General features: G+C 37.1%; 2 long non-coding RNA genes across 2 annotated transcripts; both read left to right on the top strand.

Annotated features, from left to right (window-relative positions):
- Window positions 1-836: 836 nt before the first annotated feature.
- On the top strand, window positions 837-4,093 carry LOC102808580 (uncharacterized). Its single transcript, XR_438487.3, has 5 exons — window positions 837-980; window positions 1,564-1,631; window positions 2,214-2,279; window positions 2,442-2,533; window positions 3,037-4,093. It is a non-coding gene; the product is annotated as an uncharacterized LOC102808580 (long non-coding RNA).
- Window positions 4,094-9,931: 5,838 nt separating this feature from the next.
- LOC100375685 (uncharacterized) lies at window positions 9,932-13,904 on the top strand. The gene is made up of 5 exons (XR_438488.2): window positions 9,932-10,036; window positions 10,549-10,616; window positions 12,174-12,239; window positions 12,550-12,646; window positions 13,231-13,904. It is a non-coding gene; the product is annotated as an uncharacterized LOC100375685 (long non-coding RNA).
- The last annotated feature ends 8,895 nt before the right edge of the window (window positions 13,905-22,799 follow it).

Raw genomic sequence — 22,799 nt, 5'->3', positions numbered from 1 at the left:
CGTGTCAACCATGCGTACTCATGCTATAACTACGTATGTTTGTTTTCACTATAGGTAAACACAACACAATTCCTAGATATAAATCAAAATTACCATTATTCATGAATGCCCATTTCTGTGTGCGAAGTTGTTTAGCAATCAAACATTTTTAATCTGGGTTAAACAACAGAATAATATAAATCAAATTTGAAAGACGCTGGTCGTCACGCAACGCGTGTTCGAAGATCACGTAAACAAACTATGTATTGTGTACGTCGCTATGGGTACCATATCAAACAGGTCGAGTGGCACGATAAACAACGCTCTATAAGGTAAAGGAAATCTCATGAGCTATTTTTTTTTTGGCAACTTACTTCCTTAATACGCTGACTTTTAATATATACCATACTTAGTTGCCGCGAACGACGTGCAAAGATTCAAAAATACGTGTGTATATTACGTCGGTGTGGGCTTTTTTTTTAGTTTTCTACAAGACGACGATAACTATGACACTTAGTATATATTAGTGTCACGGGCACACAAATAGATTCCAGTGACCTCGCTATGACAAATGTTTCTATGAAATTGTAGATTAGAATACTAATTCAGGACATGTAGTAAGCTCTGGAACTTGATGGAGGAATTCACTTACAATGTAACTAGTTTCTTTCTGTATTTCAAGACTGAAAAATAATAATGTGCCCTATTCGCCATTACCCCAGCACTGTAACCATGTACTTTATTTTAGTCAATATTTCACTCGTTACTAGGGTGACTTTCAAACAAACATTGGAGCGAGCGTCTGCGGTGTAGCGTTACGACATTTCAAAGCAGAAGTGTCCAATCACAGGTCGTTTAAACTCAACGTCACGTGACAAGTAACACGTCATCCATCGGAGGATATAAAAGCAGACAGGGCGACTCCAAAATCAGCACTACAGAGGTTACGCCGAAGGAAGAAACTGCAATCAAACTAACATTTACAACAAACCCACAATGAGGTAGGTTTTTTTTTAAATCTTATCTCATGTATCATAAGTTTGCTGGCAAATTCAGAGCGATTTCGTTTGTCCTACGTTGGGAATCCCCGATCTAATTCTGTATTTTTCGTTGGTGATTCTGAAGGTGCTCATCGCGTAAAGTGCTCCAAAAAATCGGCTTCTGTTTTGTGTGAATCTAGCGGGTTTCGTTCACTCACCTGGGTTTGTGGCGTATAATGTCGCGACTGTTACTTGAGGTCAATTGTCTCGTCTACATGCAGATCGCATCATCGTCTGTACACACAGTATGCCTCTCATTGTCGGCGATGTAAAAACATTCACCACATCTGTGAGCGTATCGTGTGTGGTTGTTATTAACGTAGCTACTATTATTTCTGTTAATAATTAAACCACAGGTACATAATCTGCGTGTCATAACCAGCAGTTCGTTACCGCCTACCGCGTCTATGCCGTGATGAGAAATCAGCACTAGAAACCCAATTTCAGAAATAGGGTTTCCTTTAAATATAAGCACACACTTAGCCGGTGAGATGATTATGATGATGACAGAATTTGTATTTGTATCCGTCTTTTTTCTCCACAGATTCGCCGTAATTGTATGTGTTGCACTCGTGCTGTTGGTTACCTACGTTAAATGTAACAACCCAGACGGTAAGTGAGTGCACTGTGTTTTAAATACTGCTGAACCTAGAGTTTTACTAGTTTAGCCATGCCGTAAGTCACGTTTTGACTGTCTCGAGTATGATGAATGTATAAATTATGACGTTTACGATTTTAACTGTGACTGTTTCCGCGCCATGCGCCATTATTGAGGGGGTAGTCTTCTTAAGTCAGTTTAGTTTATTTAAATTCAAAATACAGGAATACTTGACACGACTACGTCGGAGGAAAATAAACAGAATATATTCATTTTGCGATAAATTTCCATGATACTCCCACGAAAATGCAACTTGGGTTTTAAAAATGAAGATAAAAATAAGTTTTTTTTTTAGCAATTTATTGCACATACAAGTCGGCGGGCGCGAGAAATTACGCTGAAATAAAATTTTATTTTTATTTCATTTTCGGCGCCTGTTCATTCGGCGGGTTCGCGAAACAAGGGATAATAAAAGTCTGGCCTTACATAAATGTCAACTTGTATGTTCACATGAAATACTAGTTGCTCACTGTAAATTAGACTATTTTTCAACGTTTAGTTTGATTTACGTGATGCTCGTTTTTTTCTCACCCCAGAATTTCTGAATGAACGGGATTTGCGGGACGTGAACGGCGAGGAGATGGAAGGTACAACAGAAGCCGGTAAGTTGATGAATCTATATAATATTACGAGTCCATATGCGTTCCACTGTGAGCTGTCAACTTTTACAACGGTTACAATCGTATCTGTGCCGTGTTAATCCAACTCTGCCGTTTATTTATTCATTTAATTGGTTGTTTTTGTTTTTGTTTTCTCATCAACAGGTAGTTCAGTCTCCGGCTTAAGGGTGGATTATGTAACCTTCCTCTGTGTCTGTGCGACTGCTTTGCTGTTCCGATAAAATTCAGCATTAAATGTAAGAATATAGAGCAAAATTAACAAAACTCTTCATTTTTTAAGCGTTAAAGCGTAATAGTCACCTTGAAGCGCGCGCGTCAGATTATTTTACGCGCCTTTTAGAACATACAAACCGCCGTGGCGCGACACGTCAGTGGCGCGTGAACAAAAACATATTGAATGAGGCGTCAGGTATTTGTTTACTATTTCTGTTCATGTTAGCCCAAGAATTGTTTGAAATATCAACGAATGTCTAGTCGGCACTCATGTACACTGTTCTTGTTATCAGCAATAACGCAGGTAACTTGTATGTAAACGACACACAGAAAAATAAAAAGTGTTTTCTGTTTTTTTTAGTACAGTTCAGTACTAATAACAACAGTTGTTACGCAATATTCACATGTACTGCAACGCAATGCCATAGCATCGTAACTCGATTTACATTATTGAACCATATAATAAAAAAAAACAGGGTTTTGCATTTCCCATATTCTAAAAACTTGTCTTTTTTCTTATTTTTAGGGACAGTACAGTCCGTTTATTGAGTACAACGATCCTGACGGACGGCGCCTAACCGACACCGATCAACGAACATCATGCGGCTACTGTCATGATTGGATGCAATTCCTGTTTTTGTGAATGTTGGGAGTTTTCATGTAATTCTACTTTGACGAATTTCAGGAAAACAGTCCACTTCAAAAAGTCTAGCGCCCAAACCTTATAATTGTCTAATCTATGTATCAATCCTATTAGCTGACATATTTTCTGTTGATATCGTGTGACTTTTAATGAGAGGCGATCTGCCACGATGAATAGTTTTGTGATTGGTTGCATTCAGATTTCATGACAGTAGCCCGGATGTAGTAATGCTCGTGTCTATTCTGAGTTGTTATGACGGGACTGACGAATATGGACAATGAGGGCGCTGTTTCTTGCCTTAGTCGAAGTTCGGCTGCTGTCGCAAAAGCCATGACAGGACATTCTGCATTTCGGATATTCAGGTTATTTAAATAGGTACACAGTGTAACGATACTAAGCATAACGTGACCACACGTACTAAAATGACTAAGTTAAATTATCTTTACACACCAATGTCGTCCCATAGTATCTCTATGGTGACAGATACCAGTATTGCTATGTGGAAGATACCGTGACACAAGTATGCATGAATGACGTCATGATTTGATGAAAACGGATGCCAGGCACATGAAGGCACATAATCAAAGACACTAAAAACTAGTGTCTTTGACATAATGGATGATGTTCTAATACATATGCATTGCAATTCGTAATGTCTATTTATAGTTCAAACGATTCCGTGTCTGAGATCATGGCATCTGTCGAAAATATTGTAAAAGCATAGGAATTTCATTGTAATGTTTCGCAGTAAAACTGGCGAACTTTTGGAACAACCGGAAGTAAATTAACATTGAAATCCCGCTTCTGTCGATACAGGGTAAACGTGACATCTTTCTGCCGCTTTCATGTCGGGCTTTCCATATATACCCTACCTCCTGCATTTTCATATTTATGTATTTATGAACTTGACAAATAAAGTATAACTTTAGAGTAAATGAAAGTCTGATTTTTTTTTTGTTCGGTGAGGGTTAACTCAATCAGGACTTCCTACGTCATTTCCTTCGATTTGACTCATTACAGTGACTGAAATTGCCCACTATCTTGTATGGGTTGTGCTATTGGTTGGTAAAAATAAGGTCACCAGGGCATGACCATATTTGGATAGTATTTTTTCCGAATTGCTAAATAGTTTGATGTTTTGCTAGAGTAATACTGTTTTTTTTTTTTGTCAATCGTAAGCAAAAAAATAACCATACTGATTGTTAGAAACCAAAGAAATACGCCAGGTAATGAGAACGAGTACTTATGTTGGTGACTATATTCCTCCAAAAGATTGGCAACATTTTTAACACCTCTATAAGTTGTCTTTCACCAGAGGTAAAATTGATATTCGGATCACACACTGCAAACGTATTTCGCCAGGCTTCTTCAGAATTTAATAAGATTCAAAATGGTAAGCCAGTAAAACGGTTTAGAGAAATCTTTGTCCAATGGGACAGATCCTTGAGAGTTATGATGCGCGCCCCAGTGCTAAAAGCTTGTACATAGATACTATCAACACCAACAAAATGCCGTTTTTGTCATGAGCCGAACACAGGCGCCATTGAATTTAATTTTACCACTATGTCACGATATTAAATTTACCATGATTAATAGTATTGTTCCAAGTCACTTCCAAAATATCTCAACATTCATTCAACCTGGAATGTAAATAAACAATTTTCATTTTTAACACGGACGTAGTCACGGATTTACTTGATCAGACTATATAGATAAAAGAAAGAGGGCGCACATCCTAAATTATACCACGCCAAATTCATTCTTCTCCAAATTGGCCATTACTGCTCGGGAAAACACACACAAAAAAAAACAAGAAAGCATAATCAACATTGGCAAAATATAGCAAAGAAGAACATCTATATAAGATAAATACAAGATAGATTTGAGGTCACCGACAAACGAAAACGTTGCTAGTGGGTTGTTACCCGAACACCGATCTGAGCACACCAGTGCATACCAGGATGGATGGAAGAGTAAACACAGTACAGTAAACAGTGTTTAACATAATTATGGACATGCCGTGCATATTAAACAGTTACTGTGCGTCAATCATGATGACTTTTTCTGAAAATTGCATAATAATAACAAAATCAGATAATAGTTTGGTTCAAGTTGTTTGTCGAGTTTTTGATTTGAGTATTCAATATCGTTTAATGAATAAACTATATGAAAGTTAAAATTATAAATATATAACAAGTATGGCACATTTTAGCTGATAAAAAAATAACATTATACTGGAAGTACAACCATATACTCCACAAGTCTATGCTACAACGCAGTCTCAACACGACACGAACGAAGATGTGTGAAGAGCGCCACCATCGGTGAAATATTGGCTTCTTTCGTATACATTATTCGCGTTGCGTTCCGCTTTGATTCAATTTCAAGTTCATTTTTCTATCCCATAATCCTTTGCAAAGTCTATTATTATAGAGTTAAGGTAGAGATGCAGGTTCGTGGGCACTCAGAGTGAATTTTTTTTTTTTTTTTTTTGCTTTTTCTTACACAGACAGTCTTGGCTAGATATTGTTAAAAATTCGGAGCATTGCCAATGTTGGAACATACTCAAAAATCAATTTTAAAATATAGGGAGCCGAGGCACGCGTATGTGATTAAAAGTCCCGAAAGTTTGTTTGCGTTGCTCTTTGATTGACAAGTCACTGTTGATGTTATATGCAAATGATTGCTGGCCTCAGTGTTGGGTAGCGGTGTGCGACTTCCTGTCCTGGCTCTCTGTTTACTTACCCCAAGCGCGATCAACTACAGTAGCAAACTACAAAAACAGGCAAGACGTAGACGCTTCCAGCATGCGAGGTGAATGAAACAAAACATACAGTTGTAAATAATAAGTAAACTTTTCACCCTTAAATAAATTGATTTTTCATTTATTTTCATGTAGGATGTAGCGTCGATAGGGCGATTTAATTTTAGCGCAAAACAAGGCCACAATTTCTTTTGTTTTCATGGTGCATAGATTTCAAGCTTTTTCGCATTGTGGGCGAAACTAAAAACAATTTCCACACATTTTTACTCCAACGGCATTTTAACACTGAAGTAAACATTTTTCGTTTGGCTGTAACGATTATAGTGCTGATAGGATTGCGATGCAATTGACAAACAACACTGCTGTCGCTGTCATCAATAACTAACTTTTCAGTGTCAAAATACACAAACATAAAATGCTCAGTTAATTAAAAATAAAAAATAAAACCCTAGAAATTACCGAAAAATCGGCAATGAGATGCTGTTTTTAAACACCGCGGAAAAATCTTGCACTCTGCGATGCCATCTTGGTTACCTTAATCGGAAACCCCTTGTCAGCTAGCATGCACCGGTAGCGATGTCGCAAACTACGTTGTATGGCCGTGATCGGCGACCTCTGGTACTAAGGAACTCTATGGATGAGGTATTTCCAGGGGTCAGGGTTCGTTTAATTTGCATCGACCTGTCTCGTCTGTAGTTAAATGAAACCTGCCTCGATTTACAATAGTTCCCCTTCCAATGTGACTTCATTTCGAATTTGTTTCACCGGCGTTTGGGTGATTGAGTAGTAAAAACTGCGAATAGCCGTTATGTAGTAAAATATTAGGGCCCATTTCAACCTGGTCGTCTAACTTCGCACGGTCCACGGAAACTGCGTAAATTTACACTCAACCCACCCAATGGCGATCGCTATGTTTATATAACTGTATGAATATCTAATCGGCTTTACGTAATCCATTGTGTCACTCCGTAAGTGGAATTGATAACACGACGTCATGACAGTTTTCATGCAAGGTTGAGACTTCGCGGACGATTTTTCGTCCGTTTCCCCCGAATTGTAAATATTTTTATTTTATTTTTTTACCTGACGATTTGACATCAGCAAATTTCGGTGTATGGTGTATTTCTATGAGTTTCTGTTACACATATGAAGCGAATGATTCGTTTTAAAACTTTTTTTTTACAAAATGGCGATTATCTCAGTTTCATTTTTTACTCAAAATTTCAACTTTAAAACTATTTAACTTCTAGACGGTTCATTTGTTTTCAATGAAATTTTCAGGGGCCGTTATTCAGGTCCATCCTAAGTAAATGGCTTCGTATGGTTTCACTGTCTTCACTGGAACGGAAACAATAGAGCTGCCAATTAGCGGCTCTGTTAACTGTGAACGATTTATAAAATGTGAATGTTTCAAAGAGCACTGTGTAAAAACTTTTCAATGGAAACACTAATAAATAAGCCATTATGTTCCTAGTAAACAGAAGTTTTAAATAAGTGTTTTTAAATCAAAATCAGGGTATGCATTCAAAAGTTAAAAAGTTTTAAGTGCACTTTCACCTAAAATGCATGATTTTAACCCAAAATCAACACCACTTAATATGGTATCATAGTACATTATTGTAAACCATAAAACTCGACAGTTTAAATAAAACTCTTTCAAATGATATATAACTTAATGGGTAAAGGTTATATTTTACTTGTGTAATTACAGTAATTAGAGCCAATTAAAAATATAGTCCCCAACCTGCATCTCTACCTTAACTCAGTTCTTTCCTGCTAAAATCAACTGTTTTCAAGTAATTCGTTAGTTTTTTTGTTGTTTTATTTTATGGTTATACTGTTTTGAAGATTGTTTTAAGGTTTTAAGATTTAAAAAAATTTTTAAACTCATAGTTGCTGTCGACATAGGAAGTAAAGTAAGCAAATAACACCGAATAAACGGCAAGGTAAAGACTATGTCTAATTATAGTAAATACGTACTGCGTAAGCTGTCTAACTGTAGGAACCATAGAGATAGGTAAGTGTGTCCAATTTCTACTCATTCATTTATTCTAATTTATGTTTCATTATTTTCTATATCTCAGTTGAAAAAAAAGGATCTATCTTGTCTGATTTTAAATCAGTTTTAAAAGACATTTTAAGACATTTTAAGCGTGCCGATATACTGATAAGTATTGCGACAACCACCGCATGCGCCCGCTCGCGGTTAAAATGGTATAAACTTTCATCTTTACAGAAAAACAAACAAACGGAAATCCTCAATTCTTCCTGCCACTTAACCATGTGTAAACAGACAGCGACTTGCTGTTCGAATAGAATATTATAATTTTAGAATATGCATATTCATAGCTTGGAATTCAGCCATTCACATATGATTATGATTAAATATATAATCGTTATACCAAAGCTACTTGGACCACCCTATATTTTTAGATGCCATATTTACTCTGCTGAAATGTAAAATGACAGAGGCAAGTCTACGGCCCTCATATAATATGTGTAAAGAATTTTGCATGCCTCCAATACCACGTGACCGACACACGGATTTTTTTTTCTTCTAAACATTATTTGATTATTTAAAGAGAAAAAATCCAAATTCGGAATATCTAGCGCACATGCTCAAAATTGGATAGCTTTAGAACCTAAAGAATGGAGCCCTGGCCTCTAACTTTATTATTTCCATATATTTGAGTGAGAGTGGTTTATCACTCCCAGATCTGTATTCGTTGTCGTTCAAGTTTTCATGGCGTCAATACGTATGAACTCAAACGGTCTTTCCCATTAAAATTATAGAGTAATACTTGGTAATCGTTATCCTAATAACTATTCAAACTAGTCTGACGTTTCGAGCAATGGCTATTTGCCATAACACATAGTTTTACTCGTGTTACTTTGACGAGCTATAGGTAGTTTGATAGTTACGAGCTGGACCAATGGACATTGTCCCCAGAAGACAACCATACAATACAAGCTGAGTAACCCCTTAAGGGCACTGGACATTTGATGAAAAGGTTCAGCCACCATGCACTAGAATTCACTGAGGGTGTAAAATTGTTATTGTCCTAGCGACAAGCTTGTTTATGCAGGCGTAATATTATATCTAATCGACACCAAATGTACGTGTAGCAGACGCCGCGAATGTTTGTTTGTTTGTTGATTGTTCTTTCACAGATTGTGAACAGCTCCGCCTAATGAGATGGCGAACTAAAACATTTTTCTGTTGCAAAAACAGATAATAGCTGGTCAAGAGAAACCCGCCTGATTTGGCTGTTGCATTAACCAGTTTAAAATTCCGTGAAGTTTAAATAAACCGACCACACCTCCCTTAAACACTCCCTTCAACCAAAACACCCGAGATCCCCGTGTCAATGCCAATGAAAAGCGACATTGTGCATTCGCCAATTAGTAAAATAATTTTCTCGATAAACATAAAAGAAAATACCCAAACTATAAATACAGTATTTAAATGTTTTTCTGTCCTTGAAATATGGCAAAACGAAATTATTTTCGAGCAAATTCTATTAAAACTAATTTTGCCATAAGAAATGGCGTTGCTTATACGTGATATACCATGGTATGTGTGCCGTGCTTATAGTATGGATATATGAAAAGTAGATATAATTCTCCAAAGAAATTACTTATACTATCTTATTAGAAAAATACAATCATTGTCTGGTCTCTGGTAATCCCAGTATAATGAATAAGACTTTTATTTTGTTATACTGCTTTCAAACCTTACACGATTGTATTGTATACGGTGAAACGTGTTAAAACCTGTTTGTAGATGCTATGGAGCCAGTTTGATTAATGTGCCAAGATGCCACCGATTTGAGGGCCAAAGGGTATCCATTCATAGTCATGGTGATCAACCGAACACTGACGATTACACTCGTGTCTTCAATGTGTATAATTGTATGTCTGGCCAATCAAAATGTAGTTTTGTTAACAAAATAATTGATCGCCGAATCAGAATAGAGGACACATGAAAGCAAACTCACTATTTGTTTGAATCACGAGTGACTATTAAAGCCTGCAGCACAGTTTTAAAACATCATAACTGAGGCACGCTGAGAGAGTCTACTACAATCTGACGAACCGACACAACAACTCCACCATGAGGTACGACAGTTTCCCTCTTTATCATAAATATACGCTTGCTGCTTTTCTCTCTCTCGCGTGTTACGTAATTATACACGTGATAAGTCGCAGTGACTATTTAATCACTACACATACTTATGTCTCGGAGCCAAACTAGATACCTGAGTTAGTTGATAACAGATACCTGTCTACTTATTTGATCTATGTGACTGCATGACGTGTACGTGTGTGAATCTAACTTGGTGACACAGTAGCTCAGCACAAATCTCTATATACTCGCATGTACGATTCTAACCATGTAACAACATTAGTTGGTAACACCTAATCTCTGTATTATCATTTTTCACGACGGGCATACATGTTTCTAAGCAATATTTGCGAGTTGCTTTAAAATCAGGCATGAAAACGTTACATTCGCAATGTGTTGAAACAATGTACAAAACAACTGGACATAAACACACCATCCAGCGGGAGTTTTTTTTTTTTTTTTTTTTTTGCATTGAGACTTTACGTATTTCTCTTTCTTCATCCAGATTCGCCGTAATTGTTTGTGTGGCACTCGTGCTGTTGGTTACATACGTGAAATGTACTAACCCAGATGGTAAGTAACACGGTAAAATATGCGGTTTGTGTGTCAGTGTTACTGGCCAATCAGTGGCGGCGGCACAGGAGGGTGCGAGGGGTTTGGCGATCGCCCCTTCGAAAAAAATGTTGAGGGAGCGTCGCCCTCCCAAAAACTCCTTTGGAACCCTTGTATGTCAGCAAAATAGGGCTCACAAAATGCAGGAAATATCATTTCAGAGGGTCTGGATTTCATCATTTGTTTGTAAAGAGACAGTAAAAGTTAACCCCGTGCAAGGCGGTTGCCCACACCTAACTTGCAGGAACCCCCTGCAGGATTGAGAAAAACAGAGGCGGCGACACGAAATTATGCTGGCGTTCTTGGAGATTAAAATAGATAAACTTTTCGTCTGTTGCTGTTTTTTTGTTCGTGTGCTAGTCAATAGTCAAGACTCATTCGTGTAACAAGGCAGATTGCACGGTTTAGTGAGCTTGCTCAATCAATTAACTATCGCCTGAAAAACTCGCAGTATATTAAACGGGAAATCGTCAATTACGTCTAGTCAGGTACGCGACTGTACAATTTTAGTCTTGGCTTATGGGAGTTGCACATTAATGAAATGAACATATTTCAATACCATATTTAACCAGAGCAACTCATTTTTCACTAAATTGATTTCTGTGACAGTGATTCCCACTGCAGTCCTGTATTTCTTAGGGAAAGTTTCAGTAACCCCGCCGGTTATCCAGCATAATAGAACACAATTTGATTACATGACAGAAGACAAACTATTAAGTATAAACTTACTAGATGTCCACAAAAGAATCATTATGATTGTAGGTTACGAGGATTGTAGGTCAAGCCGTATCGGTGGCGGATCCAGAGGGGGAGGGGGCAGGGGGGGGGGATGGCCCCCAAACGCATGACGATTCGTATCATCTGGATTACGCATAGCTTCTCTGCGATTTACGGTCCGTATATCTTAAGCGTAGCTTGGACCCCCCCCCCCCCCAATACATTATGCTGGATCCGCCACTGAGCCGTATGCCGATGTCTGTATAAATGCCCACCCGCTTTACGGTTGTACTCATGCCACAGTTCTGGCGCGTTTCAACCCTTGGAATATTTTACTACAATAGGGTGTATCTACATCGCGTGCATTTGCATGTAACATTAGCGCGTAACAAAGATCAGTGATTACTTGAAATCAATACCAGGAAGGGGAGGGGTAAAAGAAAGGTTATATAACATTTTATTATTTAATAATTTATTAAAACACATAAGATTGTCCAACCCCCTGTGGGTTGACTCCTAACTTGCACTGTACGGAATGTGAGTTCGGAGAATCAACTGCGTGCTAGAATGTTCTTATTACATCATAGTAAGTCGACAAATAATAAATAACTGCTCTTGAGTATGCTAATGGTCATCGGGAATCCTTACTGAAAAACAAAATGGCGGAAAAAAGCTTACCACGTGGGATGTCATTCCGGGAACAGTTCAAATACAAAAGTTTACAGCAATAAAATTAAACCATAATTTATTTTCCATCACATGTTTATACTCTCACATTATGTTCTCTTTTCCTCTTAACAGAGTTTTTGAATGAGCGGGAATTGCGAGAAGCGGATGACGGCGAAGAGATGCCAACAGAAGCTGAAAGTACGACAAGAAATCTATTACATTTTTCCAATGAATATTGACACATAGTTGATGAAAAAGCGCTTATCTAACAGCCACATTGCTTTCGTATTTCATAGAACTCTGTCATATTTTTTTTCATCTACACAAATGACAAGAAGTATGAATTGTAACTGTATTTAGTATTTGTTTATTGTGGGACGTCCGTAATGCATTATGAAAAAGAAACGTGTTACGGAATCAACGGGTAACCACCTCAAAGCGTCAAAGCTCGATTAACCTTTCATTGGCTGGTGTGCTTATTATTTTATTTGTTTTTTGTCGTAAACAGATTCCGTTGCAGCTTTAAAGATGAATTTTGTGGCGTTTCTCTGTATCTGTACAATTAGTGTGCTGTTCCGATAAGACGAAACAGGAGACAACGAATGGTATTTGCATATAATTCTATATATTATCCCGGAGAAATAATCATATGACCGCAAAATAGAGCTGCCACTGCAGTTCCTGCTCCGCAATCAAACTATTTAATATAATTTTTTGGAGGGAATACAACTTGTATTCAAGAATAACGTAACATACCTTAAATGTAAACGGCTACCAAAGTCTCGTTGATGGCGAGAGCAACGACACTTGTTTTTGCAAATCAATTTTTCCTCCGCAAACGCGCCCACTGCTACCGCGACCAATTCCTGGTTCCTGAATTACCGTCAGACGCGGTGTATTACTATTTGAGCTAGCGCGACCTACACAGCAACGGGCTAACAAGTAGGCAATCGTGAATTTCAACAATGGTGTATGGATCAGTGGACGCGATAACGAAGCGGACAAATTAAACAAAGTCACGTGACTTTTTCGAACTTAGCTATACAACAGCGTCCATTCGCGCCTGTGCTTTTGTATTTGTTCTCGTTTTTATTCAGAATCTTTACAACCTTATGTTACTAGTATCTGGAAATAGTAAAAATTTGTCAAAATACAACATCAATCATGTCTTTTTCATCATTATGTTTAGGGACATTGCCGTGAGCATTCAAAGACAATGACCATGACCATTCCTCTCTAATACCGTTCAGCGGATATAGTGCGGCTACTCTCATGATTGGATGCATTTTGCGGGCGATTATTCGGGGACGTATTCATGTAATTCTACCTTGGCGAATTTCAAGAAAACGTTCCCAACGCTGTGCAGTGATGTGGTCCGTTGCAGTATCCATGTGACAGCGAATTATTCTGCATTTCGAATAGTTTACTAGGTATACAGTGTAACGATACGCACTGTACATGTTACGTTACGTAATCGATGACGTCACATATAATGACACAAATGATGGAAGTATGCATGAATGACGCCATGATTTGATGAAAACGGATGTCAGGCTCATGATGGCACTTAATGGACGATGTTCTCATATATATTCATTGCATTGCGTAATGTCTATTTATAGTTCAAACGACTCCGTGTCTGAAAACATGACATCTGTCGAAAATATTGCAAATGTCTCGCATTCGCATTTCAACTGCACCAACAATAACATTGATATTTCTCGAGTAGCGATACAGGGTAGACGTGACATCGTTCAGGCTGCTTTTGTGTCATTATGGTGTTTTTTTGTTTACTACCTCCTGCATTTTTGCAGTGATATATTTATACACTTGATAAATAAAATATAACACAAATGAATCAAATGCCTCTAGTTATATTAATTTTCGAGATTTATTGTCAGCTGTATTGTATTCAATAGTCTCGGCCACACCTCTCAAACGACAGTAACCGCCTCAAATTGGAACCACCGGACAAGAGTTTTCGATTTGAACGTTACTAGAACACAGTTAGTGGAGGAACGTGTTTAGTTTGGTATGAAATGTGTTTAGTCTGACATCGAACGTGTTTAGTTTGGCGCGCAACGTGTTCAGTTTGGCATGGAACATGTTAATTTTGGCATGAGATGTGTTTAGTTTGGTATTGAACGTGTTTAGTTTTTCTTGAAACGTGTTTAGTTTGGCATAGAACGTATTTAAGTCTGCCATTGAACGTGCTGGAATTCTTTTGGAACTTGGTAGTTTGACATAGAACGTGTTTAGTTTGGCATGGAACTTGTTCAGTTCGGTATAAAACGTGTTTAGTTTCGCATGAACCCGTTTAGTTCGGTATAGAACGTGTTTAGTTTAACATAGAACGTGTATAGTTTAGCATGGAACGTGTATAGTTTGGAATAAAACATGTTTAGTTTCGCTTGAACCTGTTTAGTTAGGTATGGAACGTGTTTAGTTTAACATATAACGTGTATAGTTTAGCATGGAATGTGTTAAATTTGACATAGAACGTTTATAGTTTGGTATAGAACGTGTTTAGTTTGGCATTAATGTGTCCAGTTTGACATGCTTTTTTTTAATAGTTTTTCATGGAACTATTTGCTATGGAATATAATCTGTATAGTTTGGCATGAAACGTTTAGTTTGGTATGGCACGTGTTTACTCCAGCATGAAACGTTTTTAGTTTGGTATGCAAAGTGTTTAGTTTGACTTGGAATGTGTTCAGTTTGGCATTGAATGAGTTTAGTCTGGCGTAGAACATGTATCAACACCAGGCGACGACTGGCGAGACTTCTTGGGTTTTAGAGTAATATATATATATATATAATATATATATGGTAATATATGATTTGGTAATATATGATTTATTTCACCAATAATAATAACAATTCTAGTAATCTTATAATAATAATAATAATAATAATAATAATTTCTTGGTGTGGACCACAGAGGTAGTTCATCCGAACTAATCTAGTCTGTGGCCCAATCCTAACCAATATACATTTCTATGCAGGCTATATATATATATATATATATATATATATATATATATATATATATATATATATATATATATATATATATATATGTATATATACGTGCACACACATACATACATATATACACATACAAACAAAGAACAAAATCTCCAGAAATAAATAAGTAAAATAATAATAATAATAAAAAAAAAAAAAATGAGAGAAAAAAAGAAAGAAAAAAAAATGGAGCTGTTAATGCGCTACTCTGCACATCATATTATTAGTGGAACAATCGTGGGCAAGTACAAATAAAGTTTAGCTGCAAATAATATTTGTATCGTACATATGATAAAGCTAGTATTTAAATATTAAAGTACGGTGTTCAGTATATGTTGTTTTAGGGAACTTTTGAAAGTTATTCTATTAGTAATTTGAGTAGTCAACGTCAACCGTGTTCACGATTCATTGATTTGTATTTCTATTTTTGAATTGGTCTGCTGAATCATCCTTCTCTTTTAGGATGTTTTTGTAACTACGAGGACACCATACTCAGCGTGGCGTAGTGCGAAGCCGCGGCCGGGCACCTGAGCGGCGTACGCGTGTGGGACTACGCTATCGGAATGATGGTATTCCATGCCACAGATCAGTCACTTGCAATGTATATGATTAAAGTTTTGATATATCAAAACACGTTTTGTGATTAATTTACCGAACGACAATGTGACTGCCCGGATGAGAGTGAATTTTAAAATTACTTTTTTAAATTATGCCGACTGAAGCACTCTGTGTGCTCTATATATGTCGCACAAAACATTATTTCGCCAGTTATGAGTCGTCCATTATTTTTAAATAAACAACAGTACAGGGAGGATGGACATTCTAATTCTAATGTCATGCGATTTGGTACTCTGGCGACAGAATACACCCGTGGGACTGATGTGATTTTTTTTGTCCTTCAATAACCTAAGTCGATTACTCTCAATTTTGTAATAACTGGTAACTTTGCCCAATCTTAATTGTGCATGCTGATAATTATAATGAAACTGACATTTGAGTTGTAGACATGGGGGTATTTAAACTTATTCTTGGTAGTTTTTATTTGGCAACAAACTTTTATATACTTTATGGTTAAACATATACTGATTATTAGTTCATATGCCATCGACTGGTAACCATGGTCAACGTTAACAAAGCAGTCATGACTCGTTTTCGTAGTGTTTGGCCGCATACATAGCCAAGCAAAACATAGTGACACAATGGGAATCTTTGCAGTTAGCCCGTCCGTGTGTGTGGGTGTGTGTGTGTGTGAGTGTGTGTGAGAGAGAGACTGTTCCACTAGTATTCCACGAACCACTTATTGGATTTCGATGAAACTTAGTACATAGATGCTCTGAACCAATGTGTACATATTTTATGAGTTTTTGTTTGAAGTCCGTGCATCTTAATTACCCAATTTGTTGCTGATCCATCACTGTGTCAGTGATATCTAAATAGATGTTTTATGACTATGCACAAACCTGAGTAAATTTGGGTTAAAATCTGTTCATAATAATTTCCTAATTCATAATTTTACGGCTTTTCCATCAATATCTAAAGTTGTAATCACATTTCAATGAAACTTGGCACATATATTTTTTGTGACATTCATTGTGTAGACCTTATTAGTTTTACATTAAAGGAAAAGTCAAGGCTAACAACATAACAGTCCCAGATGAAAGAGCTCGACAAATGTAAGAACATGCAATTTACAGTTTATTTATATCACTTTTCATTCTCTAGTATTCAACTATTCAACGGATCTTTCAGCCGCTTTTGATACTGTGAATCACAGGATTCTCATCGATAGGTTGAGATCAAATTTTGGTTTAAATGGTCTCATCATCAAATGGTTTGAGTCGTATTTGAGTAACCGCATTCAAAAAGTGAAAATTGGAAATGTATTTTCTGATATGACGTCTATATTAGTAACCGGTGTTCCACAGGGCTCCGTCTTAGGGCCATTATTGTTCTCAATGTACATGCGTCCATTGGGCGAGTTATTGCGACGTCACGGCGTAAAATATCATTTTTACGCCGATGACACACAGATTTATTTATCGGTTTCTGAAGATGATCAAATTCGCGCCCGGGTGATACTTCAGACATGTATTCAAGATGTTAGCGATTGGATGTCTTGTAATTTCCTACTTTTGAATGTGTCGAAAACTGAATTTGTGTGCATGTCGTCTCGGAGATTCTCACAAGACTCGTGTCCTTTGTCTAGTATCGCAATTGGTGAAGAATTGGTTAGTGCTTCGTCAAGTGCTAGAAACTTAGGTGTCTTGTTTGATTCGCAGCTGTCTATGGAAACACACATTTCTACTATTTGTAGATCTGGATATTCCCATTTAAGAAATATTAATCGTATTCGTAAATCATTATCCCAATCTGATACTGAAAAGTTGGTACATGCTTTCATATCTTCTCGCTTAGACAGCTGTAATTCACTATTGTCTGGTCTCCCTGTAACTAAGATAAAACCTCTTATTCGTGTACAAAATGCAGCAGCCCGCCTTGTCACTCGTGCTCGAAAATATGACCACATTACAGACATTTTTATTAAACTTCATTGGTTACCAGTTGTACAAAGAATCAATTTCAAATTACTTTTACTAGTGTATAAATCTTTGTATGGTTTTGCCCCAAATTATCTATGTGAATTAATCGAATTTTATGTACCGAGTCGTAGTTTAAGATCTGAATCGAAGTTTCTTATTAAAACTCGTCAGATGTGTAGTAAAAAGTCCAAGGTGTTATACAAAGACCGTGCTTTTGAAAATTTAGGTTCTAAACTTTTTAATGAATTACCTCTGTCTGTTCGTTCTAGTCCTTCAGTAGACATTTTTAAATCCAGACTGAAAACGCACTTATTTAAATGTGCTTTTAATATTTGACTGATTGTTTATTGTATCAGCGCCTTTGATCTTCATATGTTGGAATTGTTGCGCTTAATTAAATAGAGTTATTATTATTATTATTATTATTATTATTATTATTTAGTCCACCATCTTGGTTTTTCCGAAAAGGATTATGGGTAAAGTATGACATCCTTGCTTCAAAGGCTCGTCTTAAATTGTGAATTAATTTTTAATATGTCTCCAATACTCTCAGCATACGGGGTTCTTTTTAAGTTGTTTTTGATTTTGGTAATGAAGGCAAGGAAACTCTAATCAGAATCGAGGTCGCTTGACACTTATTGGAGGCTAGTCTATCCAACATCTACAGTTAAAGCGGAGGAGTCGTCACCTGCGCATGCGTCAGATGGCCATAACGTGTCATTGTTTACAAACAAGCGTCTACCCATGAGACTTTGCGTTTTTAGCGTGTGTTGTTATCGTCGCTTGGGACTCAATTCCCGCGCGTGCGCAGGTGACGACCCTCCCGCTTTAATTATGATGCAAGACATTAATATCCTAAATAAATATATGGCTGCTACAAAAATACTAAATATTTATTTTTCATGCCAAATCACATATACATACTGCATGTAATATTTAAAGCCAACTGTGCATATCCCAAAGGAACGTTTATATAGCCTACGTTGACGGTATGATTATAATTGTTACTTAAAGTTATTGCATAATGCTTGCGTAATTATCTTCTAGACCTAGCTTTGGGCATTTTAGCTCCGGGTAAGATATTTAACCAATAATTGTATCACTAGTCATTATATTTAGATTCTGAAGATTTTTTTATTCAACTGGGATTCATTATATATGAACACAGACAGCAATTCAAACTGCTGAATGGTGTTTCGAAACCGCCTACTTAGGTGAGTATCGGAGATCGTGAGAACCATTGTCGTGTGCACAATGAAGATTGACCCTACGCTCAAGTGAGTTTGCTTGTTTTACATGCATGACGGAACAACTTCGTCAATCTAATATAGCGTAGTTTGTATCCCCCTGAAGCCAAAGGGGACAGAACAAACTCGGGAATTGAATTTGCTTGACGAATTAAATTGTTCGTACTAGTGACTTTTTCATTTTTTCATTTTTTCATAGTCCTAGTCTTCAAGTGTTCTGTGGCCTGAACAGCTCTGCCATTGCATCGAACCTAAGGTTCAAAGCATTGCTGTAGTCATGGTAACTCGTTTGACTCGTGATCTACCGAGATTCACGATCAACTTGTGACGTTGACCCCAACACAGAGTCTATACTTTTCAGCACAAAATACACACAATGTCGCAATATTATTTCAAACCATCAAATAGAATTATAAACATTCATTTATTTGATAGCACGGCTTTATTCACGCCACTGTTTTTTTCTCGCTCTCCCACACCAGATTGCTTAAATGACCTGGATTTGAGAGACGCTGGTGATGGCAGCAACAGCTGGAGTTCAATGTACGGATACACTACTATCTAATATGCATGAGTAACTCTGTTAGATTTTCTTTATATTTGTTATCTTCAATTTTCGACATTAAATGAGAATTTTATGATACAGTTACTTCTTCACAAATCAAAGTCAAATTGTTTGAATAATTAATATTTTGGGGTATTTAGTGGACTTGGTATGTGTGTTTAAAAAGGCCATAGAGTGTATCATCGCTTTTAGATTAATCTGTTCACACGTCAGAAGCCATAATTTAGGGGATGTAGCTTGATCTACAACTTGGTACGAGAATCACTTTCTAAAATTCAGTATTTGTTTGGGGTACTACAATGGCGTCCAATTATGTCGGTACTAGTGCCGTTCTGTTCCAGTGAAATGTATCCGTCGACAATAAAATGTTAGATTTACATTCCTACATTCAGCACATACAATAAACGGCCACGCTGTTATGTCGTCAGTTGTATGAGCACAGTGAATAGAACATCATAATGGTTCCATAGATCAGGGAGCAGGAATGCAGTGGCAGTAGAACTTTGATAAGCGAAAGAAAGATAGTATTGTGGTTCTCAAGCTTTCAACAGATCATTTTCAAATCATTGCATCTAAGGTATATTATATACATTAACATGTTTTTCACTTTTTACTGATGTTCGTACACATAGTTATATGAAATCGAATTCCGGATCGACCCAACGTTGATACGTAAAACATAATTTTTGTGTGCGTCTAATAAAGTTCCAAGCTATTTTCATTTTTTTTTATATTTCATTATCTTGTTCTATTTGTTTTACAGTAGACATCGTGGTGTTGTCGTTATTGGATACGTTTTTGTATCGTGGATTTCTGTGTTTCTCCATTATTTCTAATAGGTGAAAATGTCTTGATTCTTCTTTCATTTCATTTTATGACTGTAACCCGAATCTCGTGCCTGGGAGTACTCTGCACACTTGTGATGGGATTGCTGAATGTGAACAGTGATGGCGCTGTTGCCACACGCGCTTTTTTGTCATGGAACAATCAATGTTCGGGACGATCGTTGACAGTCCCTCTGTCCTAATGTTTTTTTTTTGTTTCCAACTGAAATGCTTTTCTAGCGAGTGCCACAAGGCCCGAAGGGCTGTTATAGGCTGAAGGTGCAGACTTGCTATTGATTATGCATTTATCTCGTGGTGCTCATTTGCATATAATAATAATCCATTGCCAGAACTACTTACAAATTGTACAAATTCCATTTTTTACCTCGAAGTGCGAATGCGTTTGATTTTGTCGATGAAGTAATAACTGAACTTTTCAGTAAGATCCTGGGGTATCTTGGAGGCAAGTAGGTTTTTCTGAAGTGATATACCGGATAGTGTAGCATGTGGAATAACGCTCGTTGGTCGTCAGCATTTTCTTCCACTAGATTTGTGTTGTAAGATTTCCGGATGTGATTTCTAACATGTTTGCTCTCTGCTTTAAAAATTTAGTGGTGAGCCATCCTGATACGCTACAGATACGCTACAGGGGAATTTCTCTGCAGTGACGAGTGATGGCGTAGAGTCCTGGAACAGTCCACCGCAATTCACGACCCTTTGACATTTCGCAAACGTATAGCTGCATTGGATTAAATCATTTTAGTTGAAAAAAAAAATACGCCGGATGGACTGTCAACAATCTAGGATGATCGCAGCCAGACTTTTCGAGATAATATTTTTTGTCAAACTAAAGTTGTGCGTTCCTGTGCGCGTTCTTCGAAGAACTTGAATATGTAGCATCTTGCGTGACGCATTTGATGACGTCATATCTATTTTGATGACAATTCCAGTATGTATGTGAGATACAATGCATAAATCCCGTGGCAACTAAACACTTTTACGACCATAACTACGCAATCATAATAAATTATGCATAATGGCACTGAAAAAATAGCAAATATTGGCATCTCTTTCGACTGTCAGAAGTGTCAATTATTGGTTCTTAAATACGAATACAAGACCCAATGTTAAAAAAACGTTATCCTTTGTAAGGCAGCAGGGGCCTTACAGAACGTCCGTTTAGTACAGCTTGTTAAGTTTCATTCCAGTAATATTATTGTATCCAAAAAAGCCCTGTGAAAATTGACACCATATTTTATTTCTGAAATAATTGTGTGTTTTCACTGAATTTATTTCAAAGTTGACATGTTCTCAAAAATGTTAGCACACATAGATTTGGAAATATTCTTTTTTTATCTGTTGGCTTTGCTCTTGTTCGGATGTTCAAAATTGACAACGTCGACTACAGTTCTAGTAAGGCAATAGAGGGCGACCGGACTTCTAAATCAATTCGGTATGTCTACATTTATTATCAGCAATCTATACGTATATTAATTATTCACAGTGGTGAAAACTTGACTACAGGCCCGTAGTTTGAGGGGTCGAAGGGTTCAGTCGAACCCTCTAATTTTTGATAAAGAATACAATTATGAACGTAGATTAGTATATATTAAAACAAACAGTGATAATTAAAATAACTATCATCGTTTAAATCTCTTGACTCAGTGAGGTAACTACCAGACCGGAATTGCATAGTAATGAGCATTTTGGTGGCATGAGTTTTAAATATCAAACGTGACGTTATGCCTGCTTTAATTTGGCTGGCGCTGAGCTGAGTGGCTGAACAGTAGCCAATCAAAAACGCCAAAAATGGGTCAGCTTTTATTCGGAGATGGTGTAACGACGATCGCGTTCAATTAGCGGTTGTCAAATATTAAGACTGGTAAACTTATTTATAAATATTTGCAAAGAATAATCTAACGGTAGTCTCTCTCAGAAGGATGTGGTGGCCCTGAATAGGGTCGTTTGTTTAATACGAATATTTGTTCAGTTAGTAGAGGGTGGGAATCGAAGTGGGTTGATCGACCCCGTCGTTTTGCTAGCGCAATACATCAGCGTTTAATACGTGTATACATACGGGTGACCCATTGCAACCGAAGGCGACGAGTGAGTGACGAGTTATATAGGTCAAACAGACGTACAACGATGTGAGGAAGGTCATTGAGTTGCATTTCAGAAAATGTTACGACCAGGCTGCCAACATGTTTGTCACGCCTACAAACCCACGTGTGACAAAGCGCCAGACACAATGCTCAAATACAACGGCAAACTCACCTGGAGAATATTACACTCTGAATTTAGCTACTTGTTTCCTTAGCCAAATATACAGTGAACTGAGTGAACAGTTCACGAGCATACAAAGTAATTTAATCTTATATTATTAGTTTTAAAGATATGCAGGGTAGAATATGTCCAATCACTGCATCTGTTTAAATGGAGTTGTACTTTCCTAGTTTGGTTCATTAATTTTAAATTCTTCAAATTAATAACGACGTATACACATTATTAGTACAGTTATTGGATAAAAATATACAGCTACGTATCAAGTTGAAAAG

Source organism: Saccoglossus kowalevskii, chromosome 22 (genome assembly GCF_978046115.1).
Source record: "Saccoglossus kowalevskii chromosome 22, keSacKowa6.1, whole genome shotgun sequence".
Lineage (NCBI taxonomy): Eukaryota > Metazoa > Hemichordata > Enteropneusta > Harrimaniidae > Saccoglossus > Saccoglossus kowalevskii.
The sequence above is the reverse complement of the archived record's forward strand: the minus strand, read 5'-3'. Positions and strand labels throughout refer to the sequence as shown.